Source organism: Amphiura filiformis, chromosome 16, assembly GCF_039555335.1.
Source record: "Amphiura filiformis chromosome 16, Afil_fr2py, whole genome shotgun sequence".
In the NCBI taxonomy this organism is placed as follows: Eukaryota; Metazoa; Echinodermata; class Ophiuroidea; order Amphilepidida; family Amphiuridae; genus Amphiura; species Amphiura filiformis.
In genome coordinates, this window is record NC_092643.1 from 46,302,718 (window position 1) to 46,318,538 (window position 15,821).

Genomic DNA, 15,821 nt, shown 5'->3' on the forward strand with positions numbered 1-15,821 from the left:
TCGACCTGTGACCCTTTGTGCCCCATAACTTCTCAGCGATAGGTCGTATACACACAAACATTACATTTCTGGGATCAGCGGGGCCAGACGCACAATTTGACATGTTTGAAAGTGTTATTGGAATAAAATGATCCTATGGGGTCATGGGGGTCTTTTTAAGGGTCGCGGTCTCAAAATAATGCTTGGCAGATAGCAGATTCGAGTTCAGCTTACCCAAATTAACAAAAATAAGCTGCTTACCCACTTTTACGCATTATTATGTTTTGATGGATCCAAGTTGTGATAATATTGGATCCAAAACATAATAATGATAAAATTGATGCTTTACGCCAATATTTATTGGTCTCGCTATGAGTTGTAAAATATTGGACTCGACTACGTCTCGTCCAATATTTTAAAACTCATAGCTCGACCAATAAATATGGGCTCAACCGATCCAATTTTATATCAAAATTGCCGTTAGGAACACGAATTTTCCAAAATAGAACCAGTAGGGGTCAGGAGCATTTTTAGCCATATCCCAACCAACCTAGCTGCCATTTATATCCTTTAGGTTGGCCCCGAAGGCTTGTTTATTTGATTGTTTTCAACCATAATGGGCCACAGTACGCTATACCTAACCCTACAACCTAACCATAAGGATTGGTTGTATTGCGGTGGTTGCAAAAAGAAAATTAGCGTCCTGGAGCCTGTAATCGTGGAGCAGCATGACATTTGAAAGGAGTATAATCACTCGTGGCGTTCCTAGAAATGTGCAGGGAAAAACAAATACTGTTTAACTAGAATTATCTTTAGAAACCAGCATCAAATCTGATAATAACCCCGATAAGTCAATCCCAAAATTCTAATGTTGATAATATTAAAAGAATATAGCATTATCAATTATTATACTTACATCTACCACAATGTAGGCCTCGGCACGGGACTTGTTTTTCTTGGATCTCATGCCAAAGCATGATGTCAACCATTGCCATCGAGATGATCGAGGCTTAGAACTAGAGAAAAAAGAATAAAGAACAGTGGCGTAGATTTCTTTTTGACATTGGGGGGGATGGTGTTGAAAAAAAGTTTTGAAGAATTGTGAATCCAGGACCTTTTGGCGACAGAATAAGTTGATGTTATAAATGCGCAAAATGCGAAAAATTTTGCTATTTTGAAGCTAAACTGATGAAATATGGTGCAAAAGTGGAATAAATGCGCGCGAAGCGCGAGAAAATTTGCATTTTGGGGGCTAAAATGGGCAAATATGAGGTTAATTTGGTCAGAAACCTATATTCAGGCGTCAACATTGGGGGGGATGATTGTATGGAGCATCCCCCTGGCAAAATATTGGGGGGGATAAATCCCCCCCGGATCTACGCCTATGATAAACAATATAATTAAGATCAGCACCTATCATAACAATACCCTTTTAAACAAAAGAAAACATAAAATATGAGTGTCAAGCACAAATTATTATTGTTTTACGTCACGAATTGGACCTATCTACTGATCTGGATCATGATCATAAAAGTGGTTTTCCAAGTACGGTGTTTAGATTTACCACATCATGTCTTATCCGATTTTAGATAATTTTGATCCAGAATCCAACTCAACTTTGATAAACCAGACTAGGCCTATAATATTTTATCTGAATCAGTGACTAGGGCCTAGGCTATTATAATTAGGTGTAGGCCCTAGATCTATGATACATTTAGTTTGCCAATTGTTTGTTTTCTCAAAACTGGTTTATCGATGTATCGCCAAAAAAAAAAAAGGTCAAATCTGATTTTGAAGACGCATTCAAGATCTAGTAGGCCTCTAATAAAACAGGCCTATACCTGGCCTGGATGGAAGTAATTGATTCAACTTATCATTAAACACTGAAAATGTACTTTTACGAATTTGCATTAGTTTCCAATATTTAACACTAACAAGACTCCACTGGTATCGTACATTCAGTCATGTCAGTGAATTATAATAACGAAGTTGCTCTTAGTTTCAGACTTATAAATATTTTGGAACTTACCTTTGCTTCGATAAGATAGAAGGCATCGTTGTACTAAACAACTGACTATAAAACTTTATCTAAACTGCTAAAATGCAGAAAAAACTTGATAAATTCGCAGTCGACTTTTGACTATGTCAAATATGAACCGCATGTGTAGCGTTGTGGTATCACTATGCATGTAGCTGCGCGCGGGTTGTCATGACCCGAGCCAACACGCGTACGACAATGACGCACTGAAATTACGCATACGCACACGTGGTGCGCTAAGCAATGCGCTTACATGTCATAACTGTTCATAAATCCGCCTGTGAAGCGGTTTATGGCAAAAGTTTATCACACCTATAGGCCTATAATAGTCCCAACTTTGCATAAAATTTGTGGAAAATCGGTGCCGAAAATCGTGTTTTTATAGATTTTGTGAATGTGATCTCTACAAATTTGAAAAGAAAATGCGAAAATTTGAGTGATGTTTACAATTATGGGCGCATGAACACACGGAGTCAAAACGCGGCTCGCAGTCAGATGTAAACACGGGAAAATCTGGTCTTATTCTCAAAAAGTAGGCCTAAAATGTGGAGTCATTTTCAGATATGTTATGCAGAATTTTGTGCTGATTAGGGGAGATAACTCGACTTTTGGCCTAAAACGTGACATAGCACGTTAAGTGTATGGAAAGCTATTTTGTGGTCTATACCCTTAAAGAAACATCCAAATATTTTACATTTAAAGATAAAACCATACGCCGACTGTGGAAAAGCTATTACAGATAGAATTTGTGATTTGCTCTCTAGGCCTGATATAGCAAGTATTCGTAATTATGTAACTTGCTATCGACAAGTCAGGCCTACTGCAGATAGCAAGTTTTCATATATAATTAGCTATCTACTGCAAATTGTTGCAAAAAATTTAAAATTTGTAATTTGCTATCTCCTGTAGTTAGCAAGTTTTCATTATGTAATTTGCTATCTACTGCAGATGGTAAGTTTCCATTATGTAATTAGCTATCTACTGCAGATAATAAGTTTTCATTACGTAATTTGCTATCTACTGTAGATAGCAAGGTTTCATTATGTAATTTGCTATCTACTGCAGATAGTAAGTTTTCATAATAATGTATTTTACTATCTACTGCAGATAGTAAGTTTTCATATATAATTTGCTATCTACTTAACCAACAAGTTTGAAATATTTGCCAAAATAACCCTGTCATGCTTGGACAAATTCAAAATAACAACAACTCTCAATATCAACAATCGCTGTCGATTAATTTAATTCTATATTTTACTCTCCATTGAACTGAAAAAGTTTGTGAATGAAGGGGCAATAAATCTTTAAAAAAAAACCTTTTCGGTTCTGAGATCGAGTTCAACAACTAGATAATTGCAATGGGCATACATGCGTCACCCATCTATGCACATTTTTATTGAATTATTGTTTTGTATTTTTGTACTGTAATTTTTTAGTTGGGTTGGTATACAATTTACCTTTTGGTAGAACTTTGTATGTAGTAGAATTTCACGACATGAGATAAACCGGTGCAGATCGTCATTATATGTGACGTGTCATGTCAAAAGGAGACACTTTTGGGCAGGTTATGAATTTTGAGGTTTTTACGTATCTTAAGTATTGATATATTTTGCTGCACAATGCCATTTTCCCCAAAGAAATTGGACATTCCTAAGCGAAGATATTGAGTTCGTAAGTTATGTTATTATAAAATTGGAAATTGAGATATCGGCCTTTAAAAATATTATTGACAATGTGGAGAGTAGGAATTACCTTGAAAAATGTCTCAAAAAATGCAAGATGCCAGTTATATTCCAGTCTGAAACCATCAGACAATATTTTTAACACTAATAACATCACAAATTCGCAACAAACCCAAATTGTGAAAAGATCACCCATGACAGATTTTTGGCTATTTCTCCATTTACAATCCTGCCCAAAAGTGTCTCCTTTTGACATGACACGTCACATATGCGTATTTTCCACATACATCTTTCCCCAATACACGTCCGTCCGTTACTGTTCAGTGGAAGTTAGGTGGGGTTCCATTGGCGTAGCCAGGACTTTTTCAGAGAAGGGGTCTTTTCCTTCTTTTTCTTACCATTTCCTCCATTTCCCCTTCTTTTTCCTTCTTTTTCCTTTTCCTTCTTTTTTCTTCTGTTTTCTTTCATTCATTTTCCTTTCCTTCCTTCTTTGCTTCCTTACTGTCTTCCTTTCTTCCTTTCCTTCCTTTCTTTTTTCTTTCTTTCTTTTTTCTTTCTTTCTTTTTTCTTTCTTTCTTTCTTTCTTTCTTTCTTTCGTTCTTTCGTTCTTTCTTTCTTTCCACCTAAAAACTATTATGATATGAACAATGACAGACTTTTTTTTTTATTTATTTGACATGTCAAATTTTATTTTCTTTCTCTCTGTATCATTATTGTAAAATTATTTTTTTGAATATACATTGAATTCAATGAATAGTGTACATAATGAGTCAAATACATTTAATACATGTTAGCAGTAAATTTGAACCAAAAAGATCCTGAATCATTTTCCAATTTTATGTGAGTCTAAAGAAGATGCATATCTAAGTAGCTGTCTCTTGCTCTTGCATGTTTTTAGTACATTGTATGTAACAGAATGTGATTTTTTTCCAGAATATTTTTGAACTTGGTTCCTCCTGAGTAACCCAAGAAAAACAAATAGGAAAATGAAAAATAAAAATTTAAACAAACATTTCAAGCATTTACATTGTGTAAAAGTTTTTTAAAAAAATAGCTTGTAATAATATATTTAACTGTACAAAAAAGACAGCTATATATATGTTACATATGTATTTCTTGCACTCACATAAGTTGTTGACGATGATTGAAACTTTTTAAATATTGCACAGTAAAAAGGTCATGATTCTTAAAATCATCTTGTGGAGGTCAGTGATATCATTAACCCAAAAAATTTGAGCCCATTTTCCAAAAAGAAAAGCACCTAAAATATCACATGATCTCAACTATGATTTTGGAAACCTTTTGAATTTCATGAGTTGCTCTTGTTTTACCATTTGAAGCAGTATCATCCATGTCCATGAGCTTATTGCCTCAACAAAATTCTATGATCCACTTAGTCTGAATTAAGTGGTCTGCAAATGATAGTTATCAAAATTATTTCAAGAAGAGATATGCACATAGTTCATGATTTTGATATCCAGATATCCAGGGTAGATGTGAAATACTTTGGTTTCAATGTTCCTCTGAACGCTATGACAGCAGTTTCAAGTGCTTGCTGCCTCTATGAACAGAGATGAGATGATACTACAACACAGGATGATAAAATGCAATATTATAAAGCTCTTCCACATAAGTATAGTCTGATACTATGATATAGTATAAGTACTAGCAACATTGCCCTTCAAGTTATCCCACTCAAGTATGCTATACACACATGCAAGAAAACAATATTTCAAAACACCCCTATACGAGTGTAGAAAAACGTTAAGAGTCCCACGTTACATCGCATGGTAAAAATTGTAAAGAAACTGAACAAAAAGGTGTTGTTCAACGATGTATTTAATATAAAATAATTCACTGACGTTTCGTACAAAAGTACTTTATCAAAGTCAGAGAAAATAAAGGTTGTCAAAGTGATGAAATAGAGAATGTCTGCGAGCGCGGAAAACAAATATGATAAACGCGATGTTAAAAGGTGCGTACTAGAAATGGCGCAACACGCAAATTAAAGCAGCGCGAGCATACGCGATCGCAGACAAACTCTAGATATTAAATGAAATGCAAAGAAAGAGGAAGAGAGAGAGATGAAAATGAAGGAAGAAAGTAAAGAATGAAAAAGAAAGAGAAAAGAAAGAAAGAAAGGAGGAAAGAAAGGAAGGAAAAAAAAAAAGAAGAAAGAAATAAAGAAAAAAAAAAGAAAAGGAAAGAATGAAAGTAGGCCTATGAAAGAAAGAAAATAAGATAAGAAAGAAAGACCTACTTTCTTTATTTCCTTTCCTTTTTAGTTCTTTTTCCTTTCTTTATTTCTTTCTTCTCTTTTCCTTTTCCTCCCTTTCTTTCTTTCTTTCTTTCTTTCTTCTTTCTTTCTTTCTTTCTTATCTTATTTTCTTTCTTTCATAGGCCTACTTTCATTCTTTCCTTTTCTTTTTTCTTTCTTTATTTCTTTCTTCTCTTTTTCCTTCCTTTCTTTCCTCCTTTCTTTCTTTCTTTTCTCTTTCTTTTTCATTCTTTACTTTCTTCCTTCATTTTCATCTCTCTCTCTTCCTCTTTCTTTGCATTTCATTTAATATCTAGAGTTTGTCTGCGATCGCGTATGCTCGCGCTGCTTTAATTTGCGTGTTGCGCCATTTCTAGTACGCACCTTTTAACATCGCGTTTCTCATATTTGTTTTCCGCGCTCGCAGACATTCTCTATTTCATCACTTTGATAAAGTACTTTTGTACGAAACGTCAGTGAATTATTTTATATTAAATACATCGTTGAACAACACCTTTTTGTTCAGTTTCTTTACAACCTATACGAGTGTCACCATTCTGGCAAAAAGATCCCCAAATTTGTTCCCCTAACAAGTTTTTAAACAAAAATATGCCCTTTTGGTACTTTAAAAAACTACCCTGAAATTGACCAAGTTTAGAAAAACTGCCTTAATTCTTGAAAAGCAGTGTTTTTAAAACACGTCACTTGAGTTACTGGTCAAAGAAACACTCTTTTAAACTGTTTTTTGTTTTGTCACACGTGTGTATAAATTGTATTTCTTTAGTGCCTTCCCCCTCCCAGGCCCCTCCACTGGCTAGGCTCTTGGCATTGTTATGCTAGATCCCATGCACCTTTTTATGAGACTAATAACATGATTTTATAAAAGGGGAAAGAGCCCATTGGCACTACTTACAGATAGACAGACCCTTATTACTAATGCCCTTTAAACAGAAGTACGTTTTGATATCTTTCTGAGATTTTCACAAGGAGTTTTTGCATGAGCAAAAGTTAATTGTGACAGTTAGCCCTTTTGGTGTTTTTCATGATTTTGCAGCTAATGGGGCACCCTTCTTGAAACCCTTTTACATAATCCCTTTTAACTGATTGTCGATACATGTCTCACATATTTGTAAGAGCATGGGAATTAGGAACCGAACCTCAATGCCAAGACCCTCCTCCCGGAGACCCTACTTTTCCCTCAAGACCCTCCCCGCCCGCAGGCCAGACTTTTTCACCAAAGCCAAGACACTCCCCTCCCCCTCCCGGAGGCCTTACTTGGCCCTTAATGCCAATACCCTCCCTCCCAGAGGCCCTCATTGTCAAGACCCTCCCTCCTCCCTCCCGAAGGCCCTACTTTGCCTTCCATTTATCTTTTAGTTTAGTTAGCATTGATATGATCCACTTCATATCAGGTCTACTAGCTGGATCTGGATCTATGCAATATGTAGCCCAGTTGATGAGAGGTGTAATACCTGTAACTTCTCCAATCATGTACAAGGAAACACCAAGTGAAAAGACATCACCTTTCACGTTTACACCCCTGGTACAGTCCAAGATTTCTGGTGCAATATGAGTACACACCTTTTGATAGTAGCTAGTCTGTGCTGGAGTCATTTGAAATGGTGTAGGAGGTGGGTTCATTGGTTCTGCTAACCCTAAGTCTATGATAGTCGCCTGCCACTTGCCCTTCTTTTGATTTATCATAATGTTTTGTTCTTTGAGATCACCATGAATGAATCCTGCCTTGTGCAGATCTTGAAGTCCTTTGGTAAGACTCATGGCAACATCTATCCAGTCCACAGCTTGCAAAATATTTGCTTCCAGTGCATCAATTAAAGTGTCATGACCGAGGAATTCCATTGCAATACAACCGTTCTTTGTAATCCCGTACAGCTTTGGAAAGTATTTGCTTCCTTCCATTTTGGACAATATTTCGGCTTCTTTAAGCCAGTGCTTGTCAGCGTGCTTCTTGAACTGTTTTAGTACGCAAAGTCCACCGGATGGGCCAAGTGAAGCCATATATACGCTGCCTTGTGCACCACTACCAATATTTGATTGAAGATCAGGGATCACATGTATCCCCAAACGAAGAACAGGAATGGTGGATTGAGCCAGTAGAAGGTGAGATGAATCTTCTGTTTTCTGAGACTTAGTAGTGGCTTCTGGTGTTTGGGAATGAACAGTGTCCTTTGTTATCTGCTGAGCATGCACTTCTGAGGTGTGGATACCAACAGTGTCATCTGTTGTTTGCTGAACAGGAGTCTCAGGAATGTCGGAGTCCTTTGTTTGCTGAGCAGGGATGTCTGGCGTCTGAGGAATATCAGAGTTCTCAGTTGTCAGTTGAACAGGGACCTCTGGAGTCTGGGGGTTACCAGTGTATGCCTTCTCCTGAACAGGAGTTTCAGGAATATCAGAGTCCTCTATTGTTTGCTGAATATGGACAGGGACCTCAGGAGTTTGAGGAATATCAGCATTGTCTGATGTCTCCAGAACAGGACCTTCTGAAACATGGAGAGTGTCGGCAACAATGTCATCTGTTGTCTGCTGAAATGGGACCTCCGAAGTCTGAGTAATATCAGAGTCCTCTGTGGTCTCTTGAACAGGAACATATGGAATCTGCACATGAGGAATATCAGTGTCCTCTGTTGTCTGCTGAACAGGAACGTCTGATGGATGACTCTGTGGAATGCCAAAGTCCTCGGTGGTGTCCTCTGGTGTCTGGGAAACAACAGACTCTTGCACTGTCTGATGAGCATTAGCCGTGGTGATATCACGACTTGAATGAGCTGCTTTAGACACTTCCTGAAGATAAAGCGAGGTCTCTGATGTCTGAGACTGGGTTTCTATGGCCGTGTGGGGATGATCACATGTCTCCTGCAGAGAATAAGAAAGGTTACAATTTTATTATAGTGGACACACATATTCCTTCGGTGCTTGTTAATTTACCCCCTCGATTATATCCCCAACAAAACCACATGCCTACATTATAGTCTCTGTAACTATAACAGAAAAGTGCAAGACGGGACTTTTGCAAAATGTGTGATTTATGCGTCATGATGTTTCGCATGCTTCAAGCCTTTACACTAACAGCAGCCTTAATCTTCAGGAGCAACCATATCCCAATCCTAGCTGGCATTTATATCCTTTAGGGTGGCCCGGAGGCTCGTTGACTTTTTACAACCATTGTCACAGTACGCTACAACTAACCCTAAACCTAACCCTAATGGTTGGTTGTTTTGCGGTGGTTGCAAAAAGAAAATTAGCGTCCTGGAGCCTGTAATCCTGGAGCAGCATGACATTTGAAAGGAGTTTAATCACTCGTGGCGTTCCTAGAAATGTGCAGGGAAAAACAAATACTGTTTAACGAGAATTATCTTTAGAAACCCGCATCAAATCTGATAATAACCCCGATGGGTCAATCCCAAAATTCTAAGATGTTGATAATATTAAAAGGAATATAGCATTATCAATTATTATACTTACATCTACCACAATGTAGGCCTCGGCACGGGACTTGTTTTTCTTGGATCTCATGCCAAAGCATGATGTCAACCATTGCCATCGAGATGATCGAGGCTTAGAACTAGAGAAAAAAGAATAAACAATATAATTAAGATCAGCACCTATCATAACAATACCCTCAAAACATAAAATATGAGTGTCAAGCACAAATTATTATTGTTTTACGTCACGAATTGGACCTATCTACTGATCTGGATCATGATCAGATTTACCACATCATAATATGTCTTACCCGATTTTAGATAATTTTGATCCAGAATCCAACTCAAATTTGATAAACCAGACTAGGCCTATAATATTTTATCTGAATCAGTGACTAGGGCCTATTATAATTAGGTGTAGGCCCTAGATCTATGATAAATTTAGTTTGCCAATTGTTTGTTTTCTCAAAACTGGTTTATCGATAGACCCTTCATGTTGTATCGCCAAAAAAAAAGTCAAATCTGATTTTGAAGACGCATTCAAGATCTAGTAGGCCTCTAATAAAACAGTCCTATACCTGGATGGAAGTAATTGATTCAACTTAAACACTGAAAATGTACTTGCATTAGTTTCCAATATTTAACATCTAACAAGGCCGCGCTCCACTGGTATCGTACATTCAGTCATGTCAGTGAATTATAATAACGAAGTTGCTCTAAGTTTCAGACTTATAAATATTTTGGAACTTACCTTTGTTTCGATAAGATAGAAGGCATCGTTGTACTAAACAACTAACTATAAAACTCTTTATCTAAACTGCTAAAATGCAGAAAAAACTTGATTTATTCGCAATCAACTTTTTGACTATGTCAAAATATGAATCGCATGTGTAGAGTTGTGGTATCACTATGCCCAGACAAACGAGAAATGTCTATGTCACTATGCATGTAGCTGCGCGCGGGTTGTCATGACCCGAGCCAAACACGCGTACGACAATGACACGCCGAAATTACGCAAACGCACACGTGATGCGCTAAGCTACGCGCATACATGTCATAACGGTTCATAAATCCGCCTGTGAAGCGGTTTATGGCAAAACTTCGCCTATAGTCTCATCTTTGCATACAAATTATGGAAAATCGGTACAATATTAACAACTTTAGTGGCGAAAATCGTGTTTTTATAGATTTTTTGAATGTGATCTCTACAAATTTGAAAAGAAAATGCGAAAATTTGCGTGATGTTTACAATTATGGGCGCATGAACACACGAAGTCAAAACGCGGTTAGCAGTCGGATGTAAATACGGGACAATCTGGCCTTATTCTCAAAAGTAGACCTAAAATGTGGAGTCATTTTCAGATATGTTATCCAAAATATTGTGGGCGTTAACTCGACTTATGGCCTAAAACGTGACATCTATTAGCACGTTAAGTCTATAGAAAGCTATTTTCTGGTCTGTACCCTTAAAGAAACATCCAACTATTTTACATTTAAAGATAAAACCATACACTTGTGCCGACTGTGGAAAACCTATTACAGATAGGATATGACTTGTGATTTGTAATTTGCTATCTGGGCCCACTGTAGATAGCAAGTGTTCGTAATTATGTAACTTGCTATCTACAAGTCAGGCCTACTGCAAATAGCAAGTTTTCATATGTATGATTAGCTATCTACTACAGATTGCAAATTGTTACAAAAATTGTAAAATTTGTAATTTGCTATCTCATGTAGATAGCAAGTTTTCATTATGTAGTTTGCTATCTACTCCAGATAGTAAGTTTTCATTATGTAATTTGCTATCAACTGTAGATAGCAAGTTTTCAATTAGCTATCTACTGCAGATAGTAAGTTTTCATAATAATGTATTTTACTATCTACTGCAGATAGTAAGTTTTCATATATAATTTGCTATCTACTTAACCAACAAGTTTGAAATATTTCTCAAAATAACCCTGTCACGCTTGGATAAATTCAAAATAACAACAACTCTCAATATCATCAATCGCTGTTGATTAATTTAATTCTATATTTTACTCTCCATTGAACTGAAAAAGTTTGTGAATGAAGGGGCAATAAATCTTTAAAAAAAAACCTTTTCGGTTCTGAGATCGAGTTCAACACCTAAATAATTGCGTCACCCATCTATACACATGTTTATTAAATTATTGTTTTGTATTTTTGTACTTTAATTTTTCAGTTGGATTGGTATACAATTTTAATACCTTTTAGTGAAACTGTGTAGTTGAATTTCACGACATGAGATAAGACCGGCGCGAATCGTCATTATATGCGTATTTTCCACAAAAACCTTTCCCCAATACACATCCGTCCATGACTGTTCTGTGGAAGTTGAGTGGGGATCCATAGGCGTAGCCGGGACTTTTTCAGAGAAGGGGTCCTTTCTTTCTTTTCCCTTTCCATTTCATTCTTTTTCCTTTCCTCTCCTTTTCCTTTCCTTCTTTTCTCTTTCCCTTTCCTTTTCCCCCTTCCCTTTCCTTCTTTTCTCTTTCCCTTTCCTTTTCCCCCTTTCCCTTTCCTTCTTTTCTCTTTCCTTCTTTCCCCCTTCCTTTTTCCGTTCCTTCTTTTTCCTTTCCTTCTTTTTCCTTTCCTTCTTTTTCCTTTTTCCTTTCCTTCTTTTTCCTTTCCTTCTTTTTCCTTTCTATCTTTTTCCTTCTCTTTTCATTTCCTTCTTTTCCTTTCCTTTTTTCTTATCTTCTTTTTCCTTTTTCCTTTCCTTCTTTTTCCTTTTTTCCTTCTTTTTTTTCTTTCTTTTTCATTTTCCTTCTTTTTTCTTTTCTTCTGTTTTCTTTCATTCTTTGTTCTTTCATTCTTTCCTTTCTTTCCTTCTTTCTTCCTTTCTTTCTTCCTTCCTTTTCTTCCTTCTTTTCTTTCTTTCTTTCTTTCTTTCTTTCTTTCTTTCTTTCTTCCTTTCTTTCTGAAGTCCACCTAAATATGATAAGAACACTGACAGACTTTTTTTTATTTATTTGACATTTTGACATGTCAAATTTTATTTTATTTCTCTCTGTATCATTATTGTAAAATTATTTTTTATATTATACATTGAATTCAATGACGAGTGTACATAATGAGTCAAATAAATACATTTAATACGTGTTAGCAGTAAATTTGAACTTAAAGATCCTGAATCATTTTCCAATTGTATAACGAGGCAAATAAATACATTTAATTAATACATGTTAATAGTAATTAATACATGTGTTATATCAGTGAATTTGAACTGATCCTGAATCATTTTCCAATTGTATGTGAGTGTAAAGAAGATGCATATCTAAGTAGCTGCCTTCTCATACGTAACCCAAGAAAAACAAATAGGAAAATTAAAAATTAAAAATTAAACAAACATTTCAAACATTTGCATTGTGTAAAAGTTTTTAAAAAAATAGCTTATAATTATATATTTAATTGTACAAAAAAGACAGCTATGTTACATATGTATTTCTTACACTCACATAAGTTGTCAATGATGGTTGAAACTTTTTAAATATTGCACAGTAAAAAGCTCACGATTCTTAAAATCATCTTGTGGAGGTCAGTGATATCATTAACCCATGCTGAAAATTTGAGCCCATTTTCCAAAAAAAAAGCACCTAAAATATCACATGATCTCAACTATGATTTTGGAAACTTGTGTAATTTCATGAGTTGCTCTTATTTTGCCATTTGAAGCAGTATCATCCATGTCCATAAGCTTATTGCCTCTCAACAAAATTCTATGATCCACTTAGGAGTCTGAAGTGGTCTGCAAATGATAGTTATCAAAATTATTTCAAGAAGAGATATGGTACATAGTTCATGATATTGATATCCAGATATCCAGAGTAGAGAAGCTGTGAAATACTTTGGTTTCAATGTTCCTCTGAAAGCTATGACAGCAGTTTCAACTTTGAATTGACCAGTGCTTGCTGCTTCTATGGACAAAGATGAGATGATACTCCAACAAAGGATAATAAAAAGCAATACTATAAAGCTCTTGCACATAAAAAAAAAATGCAATAGCAATGGAGTAGTATTATAGTACTAGCAACATTGCCCGTCAAGTTATCCCACTCAAGTATGCTCTACACACATGCAAGAAAACAATATTTCAAAACACCCCTATACGAGTGTCACCATTCTGGCAAAAAGATCCCCAAATTTGTTCCCCTAACAAGTTTTTGACCAAAAATATGCCCTTTTTGGGACTTTAAAAACTACCCTGAAATTGACCAAGTTCAGAAAAACTGCCCTTTCTTGAAAATCAATGTTTTTAAACCGTAACACGTCACTTGTGTTACTGGTCAAAAAACACCGGTTTTCACTGTTTTTGTTTTGTCACACATGTGTACAGTGTATATCTTGAGTGCCTACCCCTCCCTTACCCCTCCACTGGCTAAGCTCTTGGCATTGTTATGCTAATTCCCATGCACCTTTTATGAGACTAATAACATGATTTTATAGAAGGGGAAAGTGCCAATTGGCAGGACCTAAAGATGGACAAACCCTAATTACTAATGCCCTTTAAAGAGAAGTACGTTTTGATACCTTTATGAGATTTTCACAAGGAGTTTTTGCATGAGCAAAAGTTAATTTTGATAGTTAGCCCTTTTAATGTTTTTTTTCATGATTGGGGCACCCTTATTGAAACCCTCTTCCATTGTCCCTTTTAACTGGTTGTCGATACATGTCTCACATATTTGTAAGGGCATGGGAACTGGGAACCGAACCTCAATGCCAAGACCCTCCTCCTGGAGGCCCTACTTTTCCCTCAATGCCAAAACCTTCCCCTCCCACAGGCCTTACTTAGCCCTCAATGCCAAGACCGTTCCTCCTCCCAGAGGCCAGACATTTCCCCAATACCAAGACCACTCACCCCCTCCCTCCCCTTCCCGGAGGCACTACTTTGCCTTCCATTTATCTTTTAGTTTAGTTAGCATTGATACGATCCACTTCATATCAGGTCTACTAGCTGGATCTGGATCTATGCAATATGTAGCCCAGTTGATGAGAGGTGTAATACCTGTAACTTCTCCAATCATGTACAAGGAAACACCAAGTGAAAAGACATCACCTTTCACGTTTACACCTCTGGTACAGTCCAAGATTTCTGGTGCAATATGAGTACACACCTTTTGATAGTAGCTTATCTGCGCAGGAGTCATTTGATATGGTTTAGGAGGTGGGTTCATTGGTTCTGCTAACCCTAAGTCTATAATAGTCGCGTGCCACTTGCCCTTGTTTTGATTTATCATAATGTTTTGTTCTTTGAGGTCACCATGAATGAATCCTGCCTTGTGCAGATCTTGAAGCCCTTTGGTAAGACTCATGGCAACATCTATCCAGTCCACAGCTTGCAAAATATTTGCTTCCAGTGCATCAATTAAAGTGTCATGACCGAGATATTCCATTGCAATGCAACCGTTCTTTGTAATCCCATACAGCTTGGGAAAGTATTTGCTTCCTGCCATTTTGGACAATATTTCGGCTTCTTTAAGCCAGTGCTTGTCAGCGTGCTTCTTGAACTGTTTAATAACACAAGGTCCACCGGATGGACCAAGTGAAGCCATATATACGCTGCCTTGTGCGCCACTGCCAACATTTGTTTGAAGATCAGGGATCACATGTATCCCCAAACGAAGTACAGGAATGGTGGATTGAGCCAGTAGAAGATGAGATGAATCTTCTGTTTTCTGAGACTTAGCAGTGGCTTCTGGTGTTTGAGAATGAACAGTGTCCTTTGTTATCTGCTGAGTACGCACCTCTGAGGTGTGGATACCAACAGCATTATCTGTTGTTTGCTGAACAGGAGTCTCAGGAATGCCAGAGTCCTTTGTTTGCTGAGTAGGGATTTCTGGCGTCTGAGGAATATCAGAGTTCTCTGTTGTCTGCTGAACAGGGGCCTCTGGAGTCTGAGGGTTACCCGTGTTGTATGCCTTCTCCTGAACAGGAGTTTCAGGCATATCAGAGTCCTCTGTTGTTTGCTGAATAGGGACAGAGACCTCAGGAGTTTGAGGAATATCAGCATCGTCTGTTGTCTCCAAGACAGGGCCTTCTGAAATCTGGGGAGTATCGGTAACAATGTCATCTGTTGTCTGCTGAAATGGGACCTCCGAAGTCTGAGGAATATCAGAGCCCTCTGTGGTCTCTTGAACAGGAGCATGTGGAATCTGAGGAATATCATTGTCCTCTGTTGTCTGCTGAACAGGAATCTCTGACGTTTGAGGAATATCAACGTCCTCTGTGGACTCCTCTGGTGTCTTGGAAACAACAGCCTCTTGCACTGACTGATGAGCATTAGCCGTGGTGATATCATGACTTGAGTTAGCTGATTTAGACACTTTCTGAGGATGAATTGATGTCTCTGATGTCTGAGACTGGGTGTCTATGGCCGTATGGGGATGAGCAGATGTCTCCTG